We start from the raw sequence: 23,677 nt of genomic DNA, 5'->3' as shown, positions 1-23,677 counted from the left end.
GTAGGTAGGTGCACACACCACACCCTCACTAGATCATGTCTCTGAGAGGAGATCAAGTAGATGCTCTCTCAGGAGGATCAGGTCTGCAAAAGACCCCCTCTAGATATGATACCTTAACATTCCAGGAGATGAGACACTTGTGTACCTCCAGAGGAATAAAACGGGGTGCAAACCCTACCCTCCTTCAGTTAAGACAACTCCTAGAGGAGTATGATGCTCTTAGGGCATCTCAGGCAGGTGCCCTAGGTACAGAGGAGGGTCTACCCACCACAGAGGAGTCAGATGGGGCTTCAGATGGAGAGGTAGACAGCCAGGGCCAAGTAGGAAGACTTAGCCAGGCTAACCTAAGTTTACATGGGAGTTTGCATGGGGTCCCCCCATACAGACCCACAAGTAGGCTTACACAGAGAAGCAGGAGGGACAGATCCCCTTCAAGGGAATCCATCCACTCCCATGTCTCTAGCATCTCTAATGCTTCCTCTCACAGGGGAATGACTTCACCTGAGAGAAAGGAGCATGCAGCCAGAATGAGGGAGGCTAATCTGAGGATTCAGAGGGAAGAACTTGCCCTTGCCAAAGAGAAGCTTGCTCTGGCTAGAGAACAAAAGTTAAGTGGGTTAGAACCCACTGGTGGCAGCAACATTCCTAGAGATAGAGACAGGCACTATGATAATAGAAACCTGAGCAAGATTGTGCCTCCCTACAAGTGTGGGGATGACATCCACAAATGGATAACTGCTTTGGAGAGAGCTTGCAAAGTACAGCAGGTACCCCAAAGTCAGTGGGCAGCTATCTTGTGGCTCTCCTTCTCTGAGAAAGGAAGAGACAAGCTCCTCACAGTTAGTGATGAGGATGCAGATAATTACACTGTCCTGAAGAGTGCTCTGATTGATGGGTTTGGCCTAACTGTGGTAAATAATTTAATTACCGGGACTTAATTTGATACAGAAACATAATAAAATAGCTCAGTAAATAAGAGGCAGAATCCGTGGTATTAGAGGTTCGGAATGGGCTTTATTCCAATGGTCGATTATAATCGGTTGCTCCAAGTTCCATCACCACGAAGGTTCAGGAAGTGAAGTACATACGTTATTGACAATCAATTACTTTTATACAATAGGCATTACAGTGAGGCCAATACAAGAGGCGTAACAATTGATAGCAAAGATAACATTTCACATGCGTAGCAAAAATAGGCGTAACTGGGAGTGATTTAAAGAACGTCATCAGATGTGATGTCATAAGAGGGCGGTTACATGAAAGAATTTCGCAATGTCAGCAGAAATACTTGACAGGAATGCGCGCGCAGCAGCATGACGTGTGATTGACGTGCATCTAGGGGGTGGAGGGGACTTGACATTTAGCTCTACATGTGGCGACAGATGTCTGGAGGGTCAAGTCAACCTAATCCCAAATCATATCTAACATCCTATGTTTAAAGAACTATGTTATCCAAAAGAAAGGTCTCTTAGAGTAGAATCTTATTCTATACTGACTATACTGACTGTTAGTGCGTGTACAAGCGTCTAAGTGTCTACACTAGATGCGAGGGCAAGAATCTTCCATAGTAATCAGGGCTATGAATTACTTGTATAAAGACAGAGAAGCCGGGCCTTTGCTCGGTAGCTGGCAGAATGTTTACTTAAACTACTAGACAGGAATGCATTGGGCAGGAATCGGAGCAGATAATTTCGAAGGTGAAATACAGTTCTTGGCAGGCAGCAAGCTGATGTCAGGCTTCGTGAGCCGCGCAGGGAATGAGACAAAGTTCATGGTCACAGATGCAGGCTCGGACTGGAGCTTCAGAGACAGAAAGCAAGAAAAGCTTGATGACAGAATCAGGGCCTACTTGCCTGGACTGTAAAAATGGCATAAGTGAACCATATAAAGGCGGTGGCCTTTTGTACTTAGGAATGGAATATCCGGCCTATTCATGGCGGATCTGAAAGAGGACATGTTAACGGTGGACGCACATGTATTTGCGTCTTCATAACTGGAACGGGAGGGAACATACATGTACTTGTAATATGCACATAGAACCGTTGGGGTCCAAGATAGGGGACATAACTGACCAGAAAAATCCATATTTCCACATTCCCTCCTTGTCCCCTACTTGCCCGTCAAGAGACATCAATCTTCATCAATCCATTGATCTGTTCGTATAGCATCATTTGTTCTTCTTTCTTCTTCCGGGATTTTGAACGAAAATCTTGATGTGGAATGCACGATGTGGCACACAGACCACAGATCGCTGGTCCACATTGCAGGCATAAGCAGCAACTGAATAGTATGAGAAGGCCAATACCTAGGAAGGATAGAACTCTCCATCCCCAGGCTGATAACATGCTCCAAAACCAACCGGACCAAGTCCAGGTGCCTGGATTCTGGTGTATCTGGCTTACAATCTTATGGAGGCGGGTTATGGCTTTATATACAGATGGCGAATTTTCTGGTATGAAAATGCAACAGCTTGATCCGATGACCCTACAAGCTCCGCCCCTATCGGCCAGGATGACGTCAAGGACAAGACGATTTTGAAGCACAACAATCCGCATGGCAGACTGCTCTTCTGTTAAATTGCCTAGGGCGGAAATAGTTTCGTTCACTACTGCTTCAAGGGTTCTAGTCAATCTACGTATCAGCTTACTATTAGTAACGGTACCTATATAGGGAAAGAGACCTTTATTGAAATCTGTGTATTTTTCCCATGCTGTTTCAGTGTAGTCGACTATTGGGAGATCTCTCCTTTCTCTATTGTGTACTAAATGAGTATTTCTGTGATAATCAGGAGGAGCTAGAAAAACAGGTGGCAAAAGGAATCCAATGTAGCAGGTACCATCCCAATCTAGAGGCAAACGTACATATGCCGTCTGACCACATATAAAATAGGAATGGCGGGAAGCTCTAAATGTCGACTTGCCTTGATCACTAAATTCTATTACAGTGGTGCATCTACTATGGCCCATATGTATGGAACCATTCTTTCTCACACATAATTCACCTTTTACTGAAAATACTGACATGGCGGGCAAACTTGGATTAGCTTCGGATTCGACATTCAAGATCAGGAGATTAAGCGTAAAATTACCTAATCCATATACTTCATTTTCTAGATCAGTTCCTGTTCTCTGGGGAAGTCCCTCCTTGTTGGGGTGGCAGACTTTAAGTAAAACTAAGTTCAGATTTCCCCATACCCAGTTATCTTGATAAACTGCAGAATTCGAATCAAGGGAATTGATTAAGCTAAACCATGCTCCACAGGAGCCATTGTGTGTGAACGGGTATGGAAAAAGAGGTATAATTCCTTTATAGTTCTGATAGGGAGGGAGTCGGCCACATATCCAACAATTTGTAGCATTGCTAACCTGATGGGAATGATGTAACATACTAATAAAAGTGTTATTGCGCAGCGCAAATCTATATGCCAATTCATGCGGAGGTAATTCACTAAAAGAATGTTCAGCAGTAACATTATAAACATGTCTAGAAATAGGATAATATATGTGCAACAATATACTTGCAGTAATTATTAAAAGACTTAAGGAAAATAAAATTAATAACGTCACTGTACAATGACTACGCAGTGATTTACAGTACGCCTGTCGTTTCAACATTTTTCGGGTGTTATCTCTATTCAGGTCCAAGGGATACATGTCAGAGACAATTCAACCGCTTCACCTCGGAGAGGACTTAAACAATCAAATTGCTTGACTGATTGGGCCTGAGTTTTAGTTTATAATGTTCGGAATTACTTCTTTCAACAAGAGGAAGTTTTGAGTCAATGGGTGAAGACACACGAGGTGTGGTATTCACATCTGCTGGTAGTCCATGAAATTTCTTGATATGACTTGAATGAATCCAGCCTTTCCTGCCTTCGATCTTCACGGCTGTCCTCGTCGTTAATAACACGAGCTGAGGCGACCTCCACCTAGGATCCAGCTGAGTCTTTCGATCAAAGTTCCTCACTAAAACGAGATCCCCCGGAATTACGTCATGGGGTTTCACTTCAGTGTTGTCAGGAAAAGCTGCAGCTACCTGTGAACGACAAGATTGTAGTGCAGACATCAAGGAAGCCAAATAATCTGTCAGCATATTATAGTCAATATCAGTTATTTTACGTGGTATAGGCGTCCCCCACATATTTGGTGGTCTGCCGAAGATCACTTCATACGGGGATAGCCCTGTTCGAGAGTGTGCTACCATTCTCATGTAAAAGAGCGCAACTGGTAATGCTACTACCCAGTCGACACCTTTCTCCCTGCATATTTTGGACAATCTAATTTTCAGAGTCTGATTATGTCTTTCTACGAGACCTGCTGCTTCGGGGTGTCGGACACAATGAAACTTCCACTGATAGCCTAACAAAAGTGAAACGTGTTTCATTAGTTCGGATGAAAACGGCTGGCCGTTATCAGAGTGAACAACACGTGGTAAACCGTATCGTGGGAAGAATTCTCGAACTAACTGTTTGGCAGTAGTCGGGGCCGTGTAATCTGAAACCGGGTATGCTTCCGTCCAACGGGAAAGAGCACAAACTACTACGAGAACATATTTGAATCCTCGACATCGTTCCATCTGGATATAATCCATCTGGAGGACTTCAAAAGGGTGATCAGGAGGCTGAAATCCACCCTGTTCTACGGGAATGCTTTTTCCTGGGTTGAACTGACAACAGATCATACAGGTACGAACTTTTTGTTTGGCTGCTGCTCGTAAATGTTTGTTGAACCAAATATGTTGAATGCTGTCGAGCATAGCTTTCTCTCCTAGATGCGCTGGACTATGGACAGTGTTAATAATGACTTGGACCATTGAATCAGGAAGGAACCACACAGACTTTTCCTTCATCATCCATCCTTGATCCGTTTGGATCCCTCCTAATTCAATCCATTTCTTTATTTCGTCTGGTGTAGCATGTGTCTGTATATCAATTACGTCAAGAGTAGGATCTTTAACCGTCATACAATGTGTTGGCGTCGGGACTATTGTCTTTGTCATGTCGGATGTTTGAGTTTGAGCAGTCTGTTTAGCTGTTCTGTCAGCTAAATCATTGCCTTGAGAAATGATATCAGTAACTTTCGTATGTGCTTTGCATTTCATAATCGATATTGCAATGGGTAAATGTATTGCATCTAATAAGGCATGAATGAGGGGTCCGTGCTGAATGTGGGCACCGTGAGAAGTTAAATAACCTCTCTCTCGCCACAGCACGCCGAAGTCATGTACAACTCCGAATGCATAACGTGAATCAGTGTATATGTTGACTTTTTTATTTGTGGCTTGAATACAGGCTTGTGTCAGAGCGACGAGCTCTGCGGCTTGAGCGGACAAGGTATTTATGCAATTTGTTTCAATAATTTCAGTGTCTGTTGTGACTGCGTAAGCGGCCACTAGTTCTCCTGTACCTTTTCTCATACATGAACCATCTACATACAACGTCAGGTCTGGGTCTGACAATGGAACATCGGTTAAATCTTGTCTGGGTTTCGTCGTGATTGTAATAACTTCAATACAGTCATGAGCTAGTGGGTCTGTTCCATTTACAGGTAAAAGTGTGGCAGGATTCAATGTGTTACAACGTCTGATTTCTATATGTGGCTGAAACAATGTGAGTTCGTACCCTGTAAGTCTTGCTATAGTCAAATGTTGTGTTTGCGTCCGATTCACAAGAACCTCCACTGCATGTGGTACTTGTACTGTCAATGGATGTCCTAACACTATGGCATCGCTTTGTCTGATTGCTAAAGCTGTCGCTGCCACTGATTTCAGGCACGCAGGCAGAGCCTGAGCTACGGGATCTAATGTACTAGAAAAATAAGCACACGGTTTGTGTGATCCTGCTTGTTCCTGTGTGAGTACTGACAAAGCAGTACCTTCTCGTTCTGTAACAAAGAGTGTAAAATGTTTTCTGTAACATGGTGTTGCTAAAACAGGTGCTTGGCATAGAGCTTTCTTTAAGCTTTCAAAAGCTAGTGTGTGTTCCTGAGTCCAAGGGAGGACAGTCGATGTGGCTGCCTCCTGTGTTGTCAACTGAATGAGTGGTTTTGCTAGAAATGCATACTGAGGGATCCACTGCCTACAATATGAAGTGAGGCCTATGAAAGCCCGCACCTCCTTTTGTGTCTTGGGTATTGGCATGTTAGCTATTAACTGAATGCGGTCGGGTGTAAGCTGCCTTCCCTCCTTGGACAGCGAGTGTCCAAGATAAACAACTCGCTGGACACAGAATTGCAGCTTAGAAGGGGACACCTTGTGCCCCTTTTCGGCTAGAAATCGTAAAACTGTCAGTGATGCTTTCTCACATTCGGGTTCGCTTCTCGCGGTGATCAGCAGATCATCGACATATTGAAGCAAAGCAGTGTTGACTGGCATGTGTATACTGTCGAGTTCTCGTTTCAGTGCTTGGCTATAGATGCTGGGGCTTTCTGTAAATCCTTGAGGTGCGCGTGAGAATTTAAAGCTACGTCCATTTAAACTAAATCCGAACAAATATTGGCTTTCCGGATCTATTGGGACGCTGAAAAAGGCATTTTTGAGATCAATTACAGTAAAGAATGTTGCTTCGGAATCAATAGCTGTCAGTAATGATGAGATATCTGGGACCACAGGGAATTGTGGCACAATGCATTTGTTTAATTCGCGCAGATCAATAACCAATCGATATACTGGCGGGGCCTTCGGATCTGTTCGTTTAAGAATCGGAATTATCGGTGAATTACATACATTGGAGTCTGTTTCTACAACCACTCCTTGGGCAATGAGCTCGTCAATGATTTGCAGTAAAGCCATTACAGCATCTGGTGGTAACTTGTATTGTCGCATTCGTGGTAGTACCACTCCTGCCTTTAGTGTGACTCGATATGGTGTAATATTCATGCAACCAACATCAGTAGGGCCTTGTGCCCACAGATGTGTAGGTAAAGTCTGCAGTCGGGGATCCATGTCTCTAGACACATAGTGACCTTTAAAATCACGCAAAAACAATCTTACTCCTTCCGGAGAACAACATATTATAGCTCCTAGAGCTTTCAGTGTTTTTATTCCTAACAAGTTTTCTGGACATGATTTAGTAAGCAATAAATCTGTAGTTCGGGTCAAAGGTCCTATCGTAAGTGGAAGAGGCTGTGATACTTCATTAACAATAGGTTTTCCTGAAAAACCAAGGGATATATTCTGTGAGCCTGAGAGGGGTGCCCCTGGAACTTCACTACGTTTTATGGTTGTTCGACTTGCCCCTGTATCGAGTAAAAATTTTCTGTCTTGACCTAATAATTCACTATGTACATAAGGTCCTTCTTGGTCTACAGGGACCTCGATAAGGGGTAAGTCAACTTCCTTCTCTAGGCTGTTTCATGCATATCGTTGGTAATCAGGATAGTCATACTGTGCGGTCTGGTACAGCTGTCGTGTCGTGGTTTGTGTGGCAGCAGCAGGCAACGCTGGTGCGGCTGGCACAAACTGTATAGACTGTTGTGGAGCTGGCATGGACTGTGCATGCTGCGGTGCTCCTTGTTCATTCTGATCCTGTCTAAGTGGCCGTGGTCTTTCTTTTGTAATACCTGTGGCGATATTACGCTTCAGGACTGGACAATCGTGTATGTAATGTCCTGGCTGTTTACAATAGTTGCATGTCCCTTTTATAGGTCCTGCTGAATCACCGGAATGTGTCGTACCCTTTTTATGTCCTTCAGCTGGAACTGTCTGGGAGACTAGCATTTTCATTTTCGTGTCTTTCATGCGTCTTTGTTCATGATCTTGTTCTTCTCTAATTCTATTGTAATGGTACTGTAACATTTGTAGCATTTGTGATGGGGTATTACCTTGCCAGGTACTCTCGAATTTTAATACTCTATTCTTCACTTGGGGCAAAGAATTTTCAACTAATTTTGTCACAAACAGATGTGGGTATGACTCGCTACTTGCTTTTATACCACTATTTATACCAAAACATTTTTCGAATCGGGCATAGAAATCACTAGTGTCTTCATCTTGCTTTTGTTTACAGGCTGAGATTGCACCCCAGTCTTCCTTTTTCGTGGTTAATAAACGTGGCAGTACCTGTACTAGTAAACCTGGTAGTGCTTTAGTTTTGTCCCCAAGCCCCGAACCTGGACCTCGGGCCTTTTCTTCATTTTCTAATGCTGTCCAATCTATCTTTTGGTCTCCCACTTCCCACTCTTTTTCCTTCAGTTTTTCGTAAATGCCAGCAGGCATCAATACCTTTAATATGGTCATAATGTCGGGATAGGTATACTCTCCCATGAGTAACATGTCTTTAATTTCTCGGTGGAAACCCGCTGGGTCTTTGTCATGACTGGGTACCACTTTCTTCATTTCCAACAATTCTATTTTCGATATGGGCGTATATACATATACACGTTTAAACTCATTGTCCTCGCCCTTTATTGGGTGCACTTCTCGTAAGGGGTTCTGTCTGTCCATGTAATACGTGGTTCTTTCCTTGATGGGCAGTGAGACATGTTCTGGGCATATAAAAAGAATGTACTGCTTTCTTGATTCTAGTATTTCTTTAATTAACTTAGTACCTGAACCTCTCCATCTATTCGTGAGTAATTCAGTCAATATATCAGGTAAGGGACCAGGGTCTGAATGTTGGCTTTTATATAGTATAAGAAGTTGTTGAATCATATAAATCCCAGCTAAACGCTGTTCATCTGGGGTGAGATTCAAAAATGTGTGTGCTACTGTATCATCATCATACTTTCCGGGACTGTCAATCCAATGAACGGCTGACCTAGCTAATTCTTGTTCATCCATAGAATCAAGAAAATGATAACCCCTTCGTTCTCGCAGTAATTTGTCAGCGGCTTGGAACGAATGCTCGGGGGACCTCATATTTATTTTAGGTGTTTGAAAATTCCTGTTATTTTCTAGACATATCGGACGTATCGTGTCAGTAAGACATCTAGTATTATTACAAGATCTTCCTCTACCTACATAGGCTATAGTTTCTGACTGTCCTGTGGGCAGTCCTGATCCTTCTTCCTCGCTTTGCTCGAACTGGTCTACCGCTAATCTTTCTTCGTGTAAGCGTTCTATTTCTTTACGGATCTTTCGGCACATGGCTATTATACAATTTTGCTTATCATGTCTCCCTTCTGATATATTCTGGCTCCATCTGGTAAGAATTTGCATTGCTTCCGGGTCTACCCCCGGTCGGTCTTGATTTCTGATCACACAATTTATTAGGAAACGTAACAGTTCCCCCTGTATTTCCACTTTCTGGTATTCCATAGCTCTGTTGATACTTTCAGAATCTCGCCCTGTTTGGACAAAATGGTATATATTATCTAGATGCATAGTCATTCCTGGTAACTTCCCTAAATACACCGCGGCTCGTCTGATACGTAATGATGCCATGATCATTTCGTCCTCTTTGCCGGGCACAGGGTCATATCTACAATCTATAAGAAGTTCCTTAAGCGTACGGGCATTTATGAGTTTGGGGGTACGTGAATGTGCTGACTCTTGAAAGGTAAGTTTATTTATTCTGGGTGGCGTAGAAAAAATGTTGGTAGCACCTCCCGTAGCCCCATCTGGGGTATCGGGCGTGAAAGGATTCGTTGAACGTGATACAGCAACGATAGGTGTGGACACAGCTATGGAAGTAGCTGTAGGAGCAGATGTGGAAACAGATGTGCTTGCCGGAACTGGTGTCGGAATTTGGTGCTGCAGAGATACAGATACAGGATCTTGGCGTTGAACCTCCCCGGCCAATGGTCTATGTGGGGCGGGGTTAGCATACTCGGGAGCTGCGTCATCTAAATATGAGGAAAGAAAAACATCTTCTGCGGTTCTAGGATGCCCCTTGGGATGTACTTTTATTGGGAATAATGGGGGTGGCAAGTCTTTTGGTATCCCCGCAGTAGCCTTAGGTAATCCTTCGGCCAGAAGGGGATACATACCTTTCATAAGGGCATGTCTTTGTCTGTCTACTTGTTCTGATTTCACTCGTGCACCTTCTTCAATTAATAGATTTTCTCGGACTTCACTTGAATTCTCTTTACTCTTCTCTTCCTGTCTACGTGCTTTTTCTGTACGTCTATACGATTCTTTACGCCATAACTCAATGGCGTCTTTCTGTGATTGTCTAGCTTTCCTTTTCCATAATTCTTCCTCTACTTTCACGATGCACTCTGCATCCCAGGTCCCAGCTGCGGGCCACCTCTGACTTTCTGGTAATTCCTTAGTGTAGTCTACCCATAAATCAAGAAATAATATAGCATCTAGGCCATGTTTGTGATACATGAAGTACCCTGGAGTGTCCCTAGGAGGAATAGGAACAGCTTCTTCGAGTACCCCTTTTCTAGTTGTGATCTGTCTTAATTTCGAAAAGAGCGGCATATTGAGAACTGATCTGATACTTGATCTTGAACAAACTTAATACAATAAACACGATAATGAACAGTCATTCATACCACAATATGCAGAACGTATTAACACATTTAACATTTAACATTTAAATGAGCAAACAATGACGATGACGATCTAAGGAAAACTTAATCACTTAAACATAATACTCGGCATTATCTGAATTATTCTGAATTTATATACTTGATATACTAGATATACTGCTAAACAGTACAGATACACTGCTGAAACAGTGCAGACCGGATTTGTGTACCCAAACCCGTCTGGACCGGCACAACTTATGTGCACGCCAGAACGCCTCCCCAGTAATGGTACTCACTGGGTAGCTCGGAACGGAAGGCCTCGGAACGGAACTGAACTGGACCGGACTGGACTCGACAACTTCGGACACTTCAGGACATCGGAAACCTGGTGGGCCTCTGTATACCTCGGATCTTGCTCTCTCAGCTAGGCTCTGGTCGGGATACTTCGCACTTCTCACCGCCTCGTCTGGGTGTTGATCGCAGCCTCAGTCGCCCCCGCTTGACCGGAGGGAGATACAGGAAATCCTGCTGGTACGCGTTATTGTCCGTCCAGCTGTGGCAGGAGACCGGGCCTGCAACGCACCGCCGGCGCGTGAGATGAGAAAGTGTCCCTGTTCGGGCGCCATTCATGTGGTAAATAATTTAATTACCGGGACTTAATTTGATACAGAAACATAATAAAATAGCTCAGTAAATAAGAGGCAGAATCCGTGGTATTAGAGGTTCGGAATGGGCTTTATTCCAATGGTCGATTATAATCGGTTGCTCCAAGTTCCATCACCACGAAGGTTCAGGAAGTGAAGTACATACGTTATTGACAATCAATTACTTTTATACAATAGGCATTACAGTGAGGCCAATACAAGAGGCGTAACAATTGATAGCAAAGATAACATTTCACATGCGTAGCAAAAATAGGCGTAACTGGGAGTGATTTAAAGAACGTCATCAGATGTGATGTCATAAGAGGGCGGTTACATGAAAGAATTTCGCAATGTCAGCAGAAATACTTGACAGGAATGCGCGCGCAGCAGCATGACGTGTGATTGACGTGCATCTAGGGGGTGGAGGGGACTTGACATTTAGCTCTACATGTGGCGACAGATGTCTGGAGGGTCAAGTCAACCTAATCCCAAATCATATCTAACATCCTATGTTTAAAGAACTATGTTATCCAAAAGAAAGGTCTCTTAGAGTAGAATCTTATTCTATACTGACTATACTGACTGTTAGTGCGTGTACAAGCGTCTAAGTGTCTACACTAGATGCGAGGGCAAGAATCTTCCATAGTAATCAGGGCTATGAATTACTTGTATAAAGACAGAGAAGCCGGGCCTTTGCTCGGTAGCTGGCAGAATGTTTACTTAAACTACTAGACAGGAATGCATTGGGCAGGAATCGGAGCAGATAATTTCGAAGGTGAAATACAGTTCTTGGCAGGCAGCAAGCTGATGTCAGGCTTCGTGAGCCGCGCAGGGAATGAGACAAAGTTCATGGTCACAGATGCAGGCTCGGACTGGAGCTTCAGAGACAGAAAGCAAGAAAAGCTTGATGACAGAATCAGGGCCTACTTGCCTGGACTGTAAAAATGGCATAAGTGAACCATATAAAGGCGGTGGCCTTTTGTACTTAGGAATGGAATATCCGGCCTATTCATGGCGGATCTGAAAGAGGACATGTTAACGGTGGACGCACATGTATTTGCGTCTTCATAACTGGAACGGGAGGGAACATACATGTACTTGTAATATGCACATAGAACCGTTGGGGTCCAAGATAGGGGACATAACTGACCAGAAAAATCCATATTTCCACATAACCACTGAACAATACAGGTTGTTGTTCAGGGATACCCAGAAGACACAGACTCAGGACTGGACTGACTTTGTAGATTGTGCCACTAAGGCTCTGGAAGGCTGGCTAATGGGAAGTAAGGTTAAGGACTATACAGGATTGTATAATTTGATCATGAGAGAACAAATACTTAACAACTGTCAAAACCAGCTATTGCATCAACACCTGATTGATTCTGATCTGACTTCTCCCCAAGAATTGGGAAAGAAGGCAGATAGATGGGTCAGGACTAGAGTTAAGCAGAAAAACCAGAACCAGGGCGGTGATCAGAAAAAGGCAGACCAGAAGGGTAATGATCAGAAACAAAAAGACCAGAAGTCTTCACCAGGCCCCCAAAAGGCTCAGGGGGAGGGTGGTTCCAAAAAGGATAAAAAGAAAGATGGCCAAAAGAAACCCTGGTGCAACTATTGTAAGTCCAACTCACATTGGTTTAGTGAGTGCACCAAAAAGGATAAGTCCCCAGCCACCGTTTCCCCTAAGGCAACTGTACCCCCTAGTTCAGCTGTAAGTGGTGGTTCCCAGCAAAAGGGTGTAGTAGGGTTAACCCTGGGAACTGAGGAGGATTCTGGCCTAGTCAGAGTACCTACTCAGGCTGTTCTGATCTGTGATGGGGACTTAGCTTTGTCCTCTACTGTAGGCCCCAGTAACCTGGGCAAGTACAGACAGACTCCTTTTATCAACCAAAGAATGGCTCAGGCCTACAGGGACACTGGGGCTAGTGTCACAATGGTGACACCTGCCTTTGTGGACCCTGGACAGATCATACTAGGTGAGAATTACCTAGTGACCAACGCTAGCAATGCCACTACCTCCCATAGTGTGGCTATTGTTAACTTCTCCTGGGGAGGGGTAACTGGCCTCAAGAAAGTTGTTGTTAGTTCAGACCTTCCTGTAGAGTGTTTACTGGGCAATGATCTTGAAACTTCAGTTTGGTCTGAAGTGGAGTATAGGACCCATGCAGAAATGCTGGGGATAGATGCACATGTCCTTGCTGTGACCAGGTCGCAGGTCAAAAAGTGCACCACTGAACAAGTGCTGGATCCTGAAACTATGGACCAGTCACAACCCAAGAGAAAGAGCAGTAGGGTTAAGGCTGTGCCTTCCCCCCTGCCTCAGGTGGTGGATCAGCCCTCCCAGGAGGATGATTCTGAGAGCCCTGAAGGAACTGTCCTAGAAGAACTTGAACCTGATCAGGTTGAGTTTCTTGGGACAGGGGGACCTTCAAGGGCAGATCTGAGGCAGGCTCAATTAGACTGCCCCTCTCTTGAACCCCTCAGACAGCTGGCTGCTGCTGAGGCTGCAGGGAATGCTCAAGGTACCCATAGAGTGTATTGGGATGAAGGGCTACTGTATTCAGAGGCTAGAGACCCCAAGCCTGGTGCATCCAGGAGGTTGGTCATACCACTGAAGTTCAGAGGCTTCCTTCTAACCTTGGCCCATGATATTCCCCTTGCAGGACATTTAGGCCAGAACAAGACTTGGGACAGGCTTGTCCCTCACTTTCACTGGCCCCATATGTCAGGAGATACTAAGGAGTTTTGTCGCTCCTGTGTCACCTGCCAAGCCAGTGGCAAATCAGGTGGCACCACCAAGGCCCCCCTCATCCCACTACCTGTGGTGGGGGTCCCCTTTGAAAGAGTGGGCATAGATATTGTAGGACCAATGGACCCACAAACAGCATCTGGGCACAGATTCATACTGGTGATAGTGGACCATGCCACCAGGTACCCAGAAGCAATTCCCCTGAGGACCACAACAGCTCCTGTTGTGGCAAGGGCCCTGCTTGGAGTATTCTCCAGAGTGGGCTTTCCAAAGGAGGTCATTTCTGACAGAGGTACCAACTTCATGTCAGGATACTTGACTGCAATGTGGAAGGAGTGTGGTGTTAACTATAAGTTCACCACACCCTATCACCCACAGTGCAATGGGCTTGTTGAGAGGTTCAACAAGACCCTAAAGGGAATCATAAAAGGATTACCAGACAAGCTTAGGCGAAGATGGGACATCCTTTTACCCTGCCTTCTGTTTGCTTACAGAGAGGTCCCACAAAAGGGGGTTGGCTACAGCCCTTTTGAGCTTTTGTTTGGGCATCCTGTAAGAGGACCCCTGTGTTTGGTGAAGGAAGGATGGGAGAGACCTCTCAGACAACCCAAACTAGACATAGTGGATAATGTACTTGGTCTCCGCTCCAGGATGGCAGAGTATATGAAGAAGGCTTCTAAAAACCTTGAGACAAGCCAAGAACTCCAAAAAGCTTGGCATGACCAAAAGGCTGTACTGACTGTTTACCAGCCAGGACAGAAAGTGTGGGTGTTGGAGCCAGTGGCCCCAGCAGCACTCCAAGACAAATGGTCTGGACCCCACACTATTGTTGAGAAAAAGGGAGAAGTCACCTACTTGGTGGACCTTGGGACTCCCAGAAGCCCCCACAGGGTGCTTCATGTCAACAGATTGAAGGCATATGTTGACAGGGCAGACATGGGGCTACTCATGGCTACAGATGAGGGGCAGGAGGAAGAGAGTGACCCTCTCCCAGACCTGTTGACTCAGAACCCTGATGATGGCTCAGTTGATGGTGTGGTCTTTTCTGACAGCCTCACTGTCCATCAGCAACAGGACTGCAGACAGATTCTGCAATCCTACAGACATATGTTCTCTCTGACCCCAAGTCAGACAAACTGGTGCACCCATGAGGTGGACACTGGTGACAGTCTGCCTGTGAAGAGTAAAATCTACAGGCAACCTGACCATGTCAGGGACTGCATAAAAGTTGAGGTACAAAAGATGTTGGAGCTGGGAGTCATTGAACCTTCAGAGAGCCCTTGGGCTAGTCCTTGTGCCAAAACCTCACACCCAAGATGGTAAGAGAGATGAGGTTTTGCGTGGATTACAGAGGTCTCAATGCTGTCACTAGGACAGATGCCCACCCAATACCTAGGGCAGATGAGCTCATTGACAGACTGGCAGCTGCTAAGTTTTTGAGCACATTTGACCTAACAGCAGGCTACTGGCAAATCAGACTAGCTGAGAGTGCAAAGGCCAAAACTGCTTTCTCGACCCCAGGAGGACATTATCAATTTGTGGTAATGCCCTTTGGTTTGAAGAATGCACCTGCCACTTTCCAAAGGTTGGTGAATCAAGTCCTTACTGGGTTGGATGATTATTGTGCAGCTTATCTTGATGATATTGCTGTCTTTAGCTCCACCTGGGAGGATCACCTGGTCCACCTGAGGAATGTTTTAGAGGCCCTGCAAAAGGCAGGCCTCACTATCAAGGCCACTAAGTGCCAGATAGGGCAGAGCAAGGTTGTATACCTGGGCCACCTAGTTGGTGGGGGTCAGGTTCAACCACTGGAGAGCAAGATCCAGACCATAAAGGACTGGGCTCCTCCAACTACCCAGACTCAGGTCAGAGCTTTCTTGGGCCTGACTGGGTACTACAGAAAGTTTGTTAAGAATTATGGGTCCATAGTAACACCACTTAATGACTTGACCTCCAAGAAGATGCCAAAGAAAGTTCAGTGGACAGTAAGCTGTCAAAAAGCATTTGATGACCTGAAGCAGGCCATGTGCAGTGCACCTATTCTGAAAAGTCCAGACTACTCCAAAGAGTTCATTGTCCAGACAGATGCTTCTGAGTTAGGTGTGGGAGCTGTTCTTTCACAACTGAATGTAGATGGTCAAGACCAGCCCATTGCTTTTATAAGTAGAAGGCTGACCCCTAGAGAGAAACGTTGGTCAGCTATTGAGAGGGAGGCCTTTGCTGTGGTTTGGGCCCTGAAGAAGCTGAGGCTATACTTGTTTGGCACTCACTTCAAGATTCAGACAGACCATAAGCCCCTCTTGTGGCTAAATCAGATGAAGGGTGAAAATCCCAAACTTCCTAGGTGGTCCATTTCCCTACAGGGGATGGACTTCACAGTGGAACATAGACCTGGGACTGACCATGCCAATGCAGATGGACTCTCCAGATATTTCCACTTAGAACATGAAGACTCAACTGGTCAAGGTTAGTTTAATGTCCCTAAGTTTGGGGGGGGGGGGGGTTGTGTAGGAGAGTAGGATCTGCTTTTGCTTTACTGGTTTTCGACTTAGATGTGGCTGTGGGCCTGCTAATCGGACCCACAGCCCTGCTGTTCTCTCTCTAAATTAATACTATGTACTTTAGGTGCATAACCCATTTGGATAGGATCACCTTATTGGCCCCTGTACAGTGTACCCTAGGTACCCAGGGCATAGGTGTACCCTAGGCCTACCAGGGGCTGCAGCATGTATTATGCCACCCCTGGCCTGGCCTTCCATTTTGACACAACTGGCTGATCACTCAGCTGGGGAAAGGTCGTGTAATCACCCCTTGCTTAGGTGTAGTATTCCTATACCTAACTTACATATAGACACATGTGTACCTATCAGTCACTCCTATGGCAGGCCTTGACAATCCTGGAGGCAGAGTGCTTGGTAACATGTGAGATGGTGCTCTAGCATGAGCTGAGCCTGTCTGCAGCTTTCGGAACCTTGTCCTTATAGCTGTTCTATGATATAGCCTACCATATACTCTTAAAGTGCCTTATAATCTTAGACGGTTATGGTAACTATGGTTTGGCTTTATCGAAACATGTTGTGTAAGGTGTCTAACACTGTGGAATAATACCCCCATGCCATTTCTGGACATGAGAATATTATTCCCCCCTTCTAGAGGGAAAGACATGTTAAAATCATACTTCAACTGTTAGCCTCTGACCAAAGCCTCAGCATCACAAAATGGATGCTGCTGCCACGACACAAGTCTGACCTCCTGCAGCTGGGAGTGATCCCAGCCAGGGAGGCCTGGACAATAGGTTTCCTGCTTGGGGAGGTGCTAGCACCTCCCCAGACAGCCTTTAGTGTATTGGGGCAGGGTGGGCTGAAAGGAATGAGACATGCCTGGGGCACACAAGGTGTTCCTTGCATAGTCCAGTTCAAACCGGCGCTGGGGCACTCCAGCCCCAGCTTTGGCGCGAAACTGGACAAAGGGAAGTGGGTGTAACCACCCCCTCCCAGGTCCCACCCATAAGGCGTGACCTAGCAGGTATCCCAGCCCCCCAGATTAGTATAAGAGTGGGAGTTGGGCCTCAAGACTTTAGATTATCCTGAACCTGCAAAACTGAACAGAAACTCTGGACCTTCGACATTCGACGAAAGAAGAAGACTGAAGAATCTCCCTTGTAGCCAAGGAGTGGCTACCCTGTGCAAACAGGCACCATCAAGAGACTACCCTTTGCTTTGCCCACGTTCTACGAGGAACCGACTGCAGAGCCCGACTAGAGCCTTGACTTCCAGACTTCTCCGACCCTGATCCACATCGACAGCAAAGCTGAGATCCGTGGAGGCGACGAGCGACGTGGGACCGGCTACCTGGAAAAAGTGGCTAGTAACTTAAAGCGCAGCTTCTGAGGTACCCTCGAAGTTGTGCACCGAGGATTGAGAAGCCCCAACCACCATCTGCACCGAAGATCAGCCCCCCACACTCCACGAGTCCTGCGTGGGGCCCTTCTGCATTTTCCTGCTTGCCGCGTCTGTCCGGTTGCTTGCCCGCTGGCTGGTGGCCTTTGTGACGACGCTCCCTGAAATCTTCTGCGCTGGTTTGGCTCCTCCAGACTGGCTCCCGCTTCTCTGCAAAGAAGAAGCACCCCAGACCTTCCTGGTCTGCACCAGAAGCAAGTCCTCCGTTCTTCGTGGGTTCCGCTTGCCAAGGCTTGGTGAGTCCTAGCCCAACTTCGACGCCGCCGACAGCAAGAGCCTTCGTGGGACAGCTCGCCTCCTGGTCCTGGTCGTCCTCGACGCTTCCTGGTCCTCCTGGCTGCAGCGACAAGCTTCACCTTCACCTGCAATCTTCACGACATCGCCTGGTTCCTTCCTGGTTCCACGTGGTCACTGGCTAGTGACCTTGACTCTGTCCCTTCTGCTTGCAGGTTTCTTCTCTTCTTGATCCCAGCCTCGGTATCCACCGGACACTCTTCACTGACTGCCTGTCAGCATCTTTCTTCAGGCATCCATAGGAGTCGACGACGAAAACGACACATCTTCACCCCTATGCACCCGCAGCCTGTGGGCTAGGTAACTTGGGTACTCCGGTGCTCATCAGGATAGTGACTATCCTAGTGTCTAGTTTTCAAGTCTCAACTTCCTAGCTACTCCGGAAGTGTCCTAAATCTACCGTTTTCTAAACTGTACTATTGCTATTGACTTTTACGCATTACGCGTGAGTGTTTCCACTCTGCACACGAATCCCGTGGGCCTCCCACTTCCTAACTAACGCTAGTGTAGTGTAGCCCCAGCGATTCCCTAGGCCTAGGCCTATTCTATTTCCGTGACAGTGGTTCTTATACCACTTACTTAGTATATGGTTTGCGTGGCCCCTAGGGCCTAACTGTATTACTTACCTGTGTGACTTAATGTATGCATAAATAAGACTGTGTTGTACTTACCTCTAATCTCATAAAGAGTGCTGAGGGTTTGCTTAGAATAAATACACTTTATTTTATATATATATCTGTTGTGGTGTCCTTTCGTTTGGTATTCCAGGGATTATATATGGTATCACAGCTGGCTTCACATGCCATTCAGAGTTTAGCCTAAGACTGCTCTTGTCCATGCTACCACTAGGATAGCTGGTCTATAAGGTTGACTTTACAACCAATCACCATAAGGGTATTTGGACTGATATAAGGTGTACACTATAACTAGTGACATCATACATCAGGCCAACTTCTCACAGTCGCCCTCCCTCCCTCCCTCTCTGTCGGTCGCCCTCCCTCCCTCCCTCTCTGTCGGTCGCCCTCCCTCCCTCCCTCCCTCTCTGTCGGTCGCCCTCCCTCCCTCCCTCTCTGTCGGTCGCCCTCCCTCCCTCCCTCCCTCCCTCCCTCTCTGTCGGTCGCCCTCCCTCTCTGTCGGTCGCCCTCCCTCCCTCCCTCTCTGTCGGTCGCCCTCCCTCCCTCTCTGTCGGTCGCCCTCCCTCCCTCTCTGTCGGTCGCCCTCCCTCCCTCTCTGTCGGTCGCCCTCCCTCCCTCCCTCTCTGTCGGTCGCCCTCCCTCCCTCCCTCTCTGTCGGTCGCCCTCCCTCCCTCTCTGTCGGTCGCCCTCCCTCCCTCTCTGTCGGTCGCCCTCCCTCCCTCTCTGTCGCCCTCCCTCCCTCCCTGTCGGTTGCCCTCCCTCCCTCCCTGTCGGTCGCCCTCCCTCCCTCCCTCCCTCCCTCCCTGTCGGTCGCCCTCCCTCCCACCCTCTCTGTCGGTCGCCCTCCCTCCCTCCCTCTCTGTCGGTCGCCCTCCCTCCCTCCCTCCCTGGCGGTCGCCCTCCCACCCTCCCTCTCTGTCGGTCGCCCTCCCTTCCTCCCTGTCGGTCGCCCTCCCTTCCTCCCTCTCTGTCGGTCGCCCTCCCTCCCTCCCTCCCTGTCGGTCGCCCTCCCTCCCTCCCTGTCGGTCGCCCTCCCTCCCTCCCTCCCTGTCGGTCGCCCTCCCTCCCTCCCTCCCTGTCGGTCGCCCTCCCTCCCTCCCTCTGTCGGTCGCCCGCCCTCCCTCCCTCCCTCTGTCGGTCGCCCTCCCTCCCTCCCTCTGTCGGTCGCCCTCCCTCCCTCCCTCTCTGTCGGTCGCCCTCCCTCCCTGTCGGTCGCCCTCGGTTGCCCTCCCTCCCTGTCGGTCGGTCGCCCTCCCTCCCTCCCTGTCGGTCGCCCTCCCTCCCTCCCTCCCTGTCGGTCGCCCTCCCTCCCTCCCTCCCTCCCTGTCGGTCGCCCTCCCTCCCTCCCTCCCTCCCTGTCGGTCGCCCTCCCTCCCTCCCTCCCTGTCGGTCGCCCTCCCTCCCTCCCTCCCTGTCGGTCGCCCTCCCTCCCTCCCTCCCTGTTGGTCGTCCTCCCTCCCTCTCTGTCGGTCGCCCTCCCTCCCTCTCTGTCGGTCGCCCTCCCTCCCTCTCTGTCGGTCGCCCTCCCTCCCTCTCTGTCGGTCGCCCTCCCTCCCTCTCTGTCGGTCGCCCTCCCTCCCTCTCTGTCGGTCGCCCTCCCTCCCTCTCTGTCGGTCGCCCTCCCTCCCTCTCTGTCGGTCGCCCTCCCTCCCTCCCTGTCGGTCGCCCTCCCTCCCTCCCTGTCGGTCGCCCTCCCTCCCTCCCTCCCTCCCTCCCTCTCTGTCGGTCGCCCTCCCTGTCGGTCGCCCTCCCTCCCTCCCTCCCTGTCGGTCGCCCTCCCTCCCTCCCTCCCTGTCGGTCGCCCTCCCTCCCTCTCGGTCACCCTCCCTCCCTCCCTCCCTCCCTGTCGGTCGCCCTCCCTCCCTGTCGGTCGCCCTCCCTCCCTGTCGGTCGCCCTCCCTCCCTCCCTCCCTGTCGGTTGCCCTCCCTCCCTCCCTCCCTCCCTGTCGGTCGCCCTCCCTCCCTCCCTCCCGGTCGCCCTCCCTCCCTCCCTCCCTCCCGGTCGCCCTCCCTCCCTCCCTCTCTGTCGGTCGCCCTCCCTCCCTCCCTCTCTGTCGGTCGCCCTCCCTCCCTCTCTGCCGGTCGCCCTCCCTCCCTCCCTCCCTCTGTCGGTCGCCCTCTCTGTCGGTCTCCCTCCCTCCCTCCCTCTGTCGGTCGCCCTCCCTCCCTCCCTCCCTCCCTCCCTCTCTGTCGGTCGCCCTCCCTCCCTCCCTCCCTCTCTGTCGGTCGCCCTCCCTCCCTCCCTCTCTGTCGGTCGCCCTCCCTCCCTCCCTCCCTCCCTCTCTGTCGGTTGCCCTCCCTCCCTCCCTCCCTCCCTCTCTGTTGGTCGCCCTCCCTCTGTCATCTCACCCCATGTGTGTCAGCCCTCAGCCCGGGCTGAGACAGCTTCCCAGCGCGCGCGCGCGCACACAGCTGCACCCGAGTACTTCACAGGTCTTTAAAAGTCCATTTACATGTTATTAAAGCTTTGTTGTATTTCATCTCTTAGGCCCCTGCATCTCCACTTTGACAATCATTAGAATCCCCCGGCCCCCACAGAGCAGAGTCTGAGATGCTGCAACCGGCAGTGTTTGCTAACACTATTACATTTTCTTTTTTTTTTAAACACAGGTAGGATGTCTGTAAGGTCTGCGGGCCGCCAAGAAAGGCTTGCCGGGCTGCTGGCGGCTCGTACTATGAGTAACCGTGCTGTAGATACACATGCTCTGCATCCTCCTGCCACTTAGTGTTGGTCTAGGGCCTAGGCCGTTTGTTAGTTTTACTTCAAAGAAGTGTTTTGAGTCACAAGGTATGTGGTGAGTCCGCCTTAGATTGTCATCATGCATGGGTAACGAATCCATGTTAGATTTTTTTTTTATATATATATATATGAGCCCCCACCTTCTGGTCCAGATGTGCATGACTGGAGCTCCAGGACTTGGGCACTGATGGATGCTCTCCCAGCGTTCCTGGCCTTCTTTTCGACACGAGATTAAGACTAGAATTAATTGCTGTATCGCCACCTAGATCTCCATGAAACGTACTATCAAACATTGCTGATGTGCCTTGGGCACAAACTCAATAGCTACCCTCTGGAGAATGCTCAAGTGCTAATGGAACAGATGTGATTTCAATATTGCCCCTGTTGCAGTGCAGCATTCCACTGGTCTGACCATCACCAGGTGTGCAATGTCTGCTTGTCCTTGGAGCATGATGACACCAAATGTGAGGTCTGTCTGGAGTTCAGGTCTAAGAAGAGACTCCACTACAATCAAGAAAGGTGCCAGGCACATCACAAGAAGTACAGATGCTCTACGGAGGAGGCCCCGGACCTTTTCTGGGAAGAAACCCCCCTCCCCAAAAAGTTGATGTGGAGGAAGGCAGGACTGTGAAACCCATGGTGCGGTAACATACACAACAACAGGCCTCAGCCATCAACAAGAACTAGGTTCAGCGCAGAAACAGTAGACTTGGAAAGCTTCCAAGTGCGTTCCGACGGTCAAGCCACACAAGTCATCTGCTCCAAGAATTGCTGTATCCAAAAGTCCTACAACAAACAAATGATGGACGGAATGCTGACAATGCATACATTCTCCCCCAGTCAGGAGATCTGGGTTAAATCCATCGTTCTTTTGCCCACTACACCACCCCAGTTTAGACATGGCCATATGCAAATCAGTCTTGACCCTGTGCCTCATGGGAACAGTCCAGTCCGAACTGCCAAGCCATGTCTTCCCTGGATCGGAATCAAGCATCCTAGGACCAGTTTCTGGCTATCAGCCGTCTTCAGCCAGGATAGCTTGACTCCAGTGGCGTAGTGAGCACGGGTCCCACGTCTGGGAATACCCATCCCACTTAGGGCGAAAAGCGTTACAACAAACAAATGATGGACGGAATGCTGACAATGCATACATTCTCCCCCAGTCAAGAGATCTGGGTTAAATCCATCGTTCTTTTGCCCACTACACCACCCCAGTTTAGACATGGCCATATGCAAATCAGTCTTGACCCTGTGCCTCATGGGAACAGTCCAGTCCGAACTGCCAAGCCATGTCTTCCCTGGATCGGAATCAAGCATCCTAGGACCAGTTTCTGGCTATCAGCCGTCATCAGCCAGGATAGCTTAACCCCCCCCTTTTGTACCGCTTTGTTCGCCATAAGTTGGCAGGGTATGCTCAGACGTGAGTCCCTTGCTCACTTTGCCACTGGATTCAAGCAAGCCTGGCTGAAGACGGCTGCAATGCCAGAAACCGGTCCTAGGAAGCTTGTTTCCGGTCCAGGGAAGGCATGGCTTGGCAGTTCGGGCTAGACTGTTCCCATGAGGCACAGGGGCAGACTGATTTGCATATGGCCATGTCTGAACTGGGGTGGCGGAGTGGGCTAAAGAAAGGTGATGGATCAAACCCAGATCTGTTGACTGGGTGTGAGTGTTTGATTGGTTCTGATGCTCCGTCCATTACCCCCCCCTTTTGTACCGCTTTGTTCGCCATAAATTGGCAGGGTATGCTCAGACGTGAGTCCCTTGCTCACTTTGCCACTGGATTCAAGCAAGCCTGGCTGAAGACGGCTGCAATGCCAGAAACCGGTCCTAGGAAGCTTGTTTCCGGTCCAGGGAAGGCATGGCTTGGCAGTTCGGGCTGGACTGTTCCCATGAGGCACAGGGTCAGACTGATTTGCATATGGCCATGTCTGAACTGGGGTGGCGGAGTGGGCTAAAGAAAGGTGATGGATCAAACCCAGATCTGTTGACTGGGTGTGAGTGTTTGATTGGTTCTGATGCTCCGTCCATTACCCCCCCCTTTTGTACCGCTGTATCCAAAAGTCCAGCTGAGTCAGGACAGCCAATTCTCTCTCTCCCCCCCCCCTGCCTGCCTAAATAATTTATTTGTATTGAAGATTTGAAACTCCGAACCCAAAAGCACACTCAGCCCATTTCTGCAGGGCCGTAGGCTAGTCTCCCATATAGCTAAATTATCCAGAGCAATAACTGACCATCCCT

Source organism: Triturus cristatus, chromosome 2_2 (assembly GCF_964204655.1).
Source record: "Triturus cristatus chromosome 2_2, aTriCri1.1, whole genome shotgun sequence".
Taxonomy (NCBI): Eukaryota; Metazoa; Chordata; class Amphibia; order Caudata; family Salamandridae; genus Triturus; species Triturus cristatus.
This window is presented reverse-complemented; position numbering follows the sequence as displayed.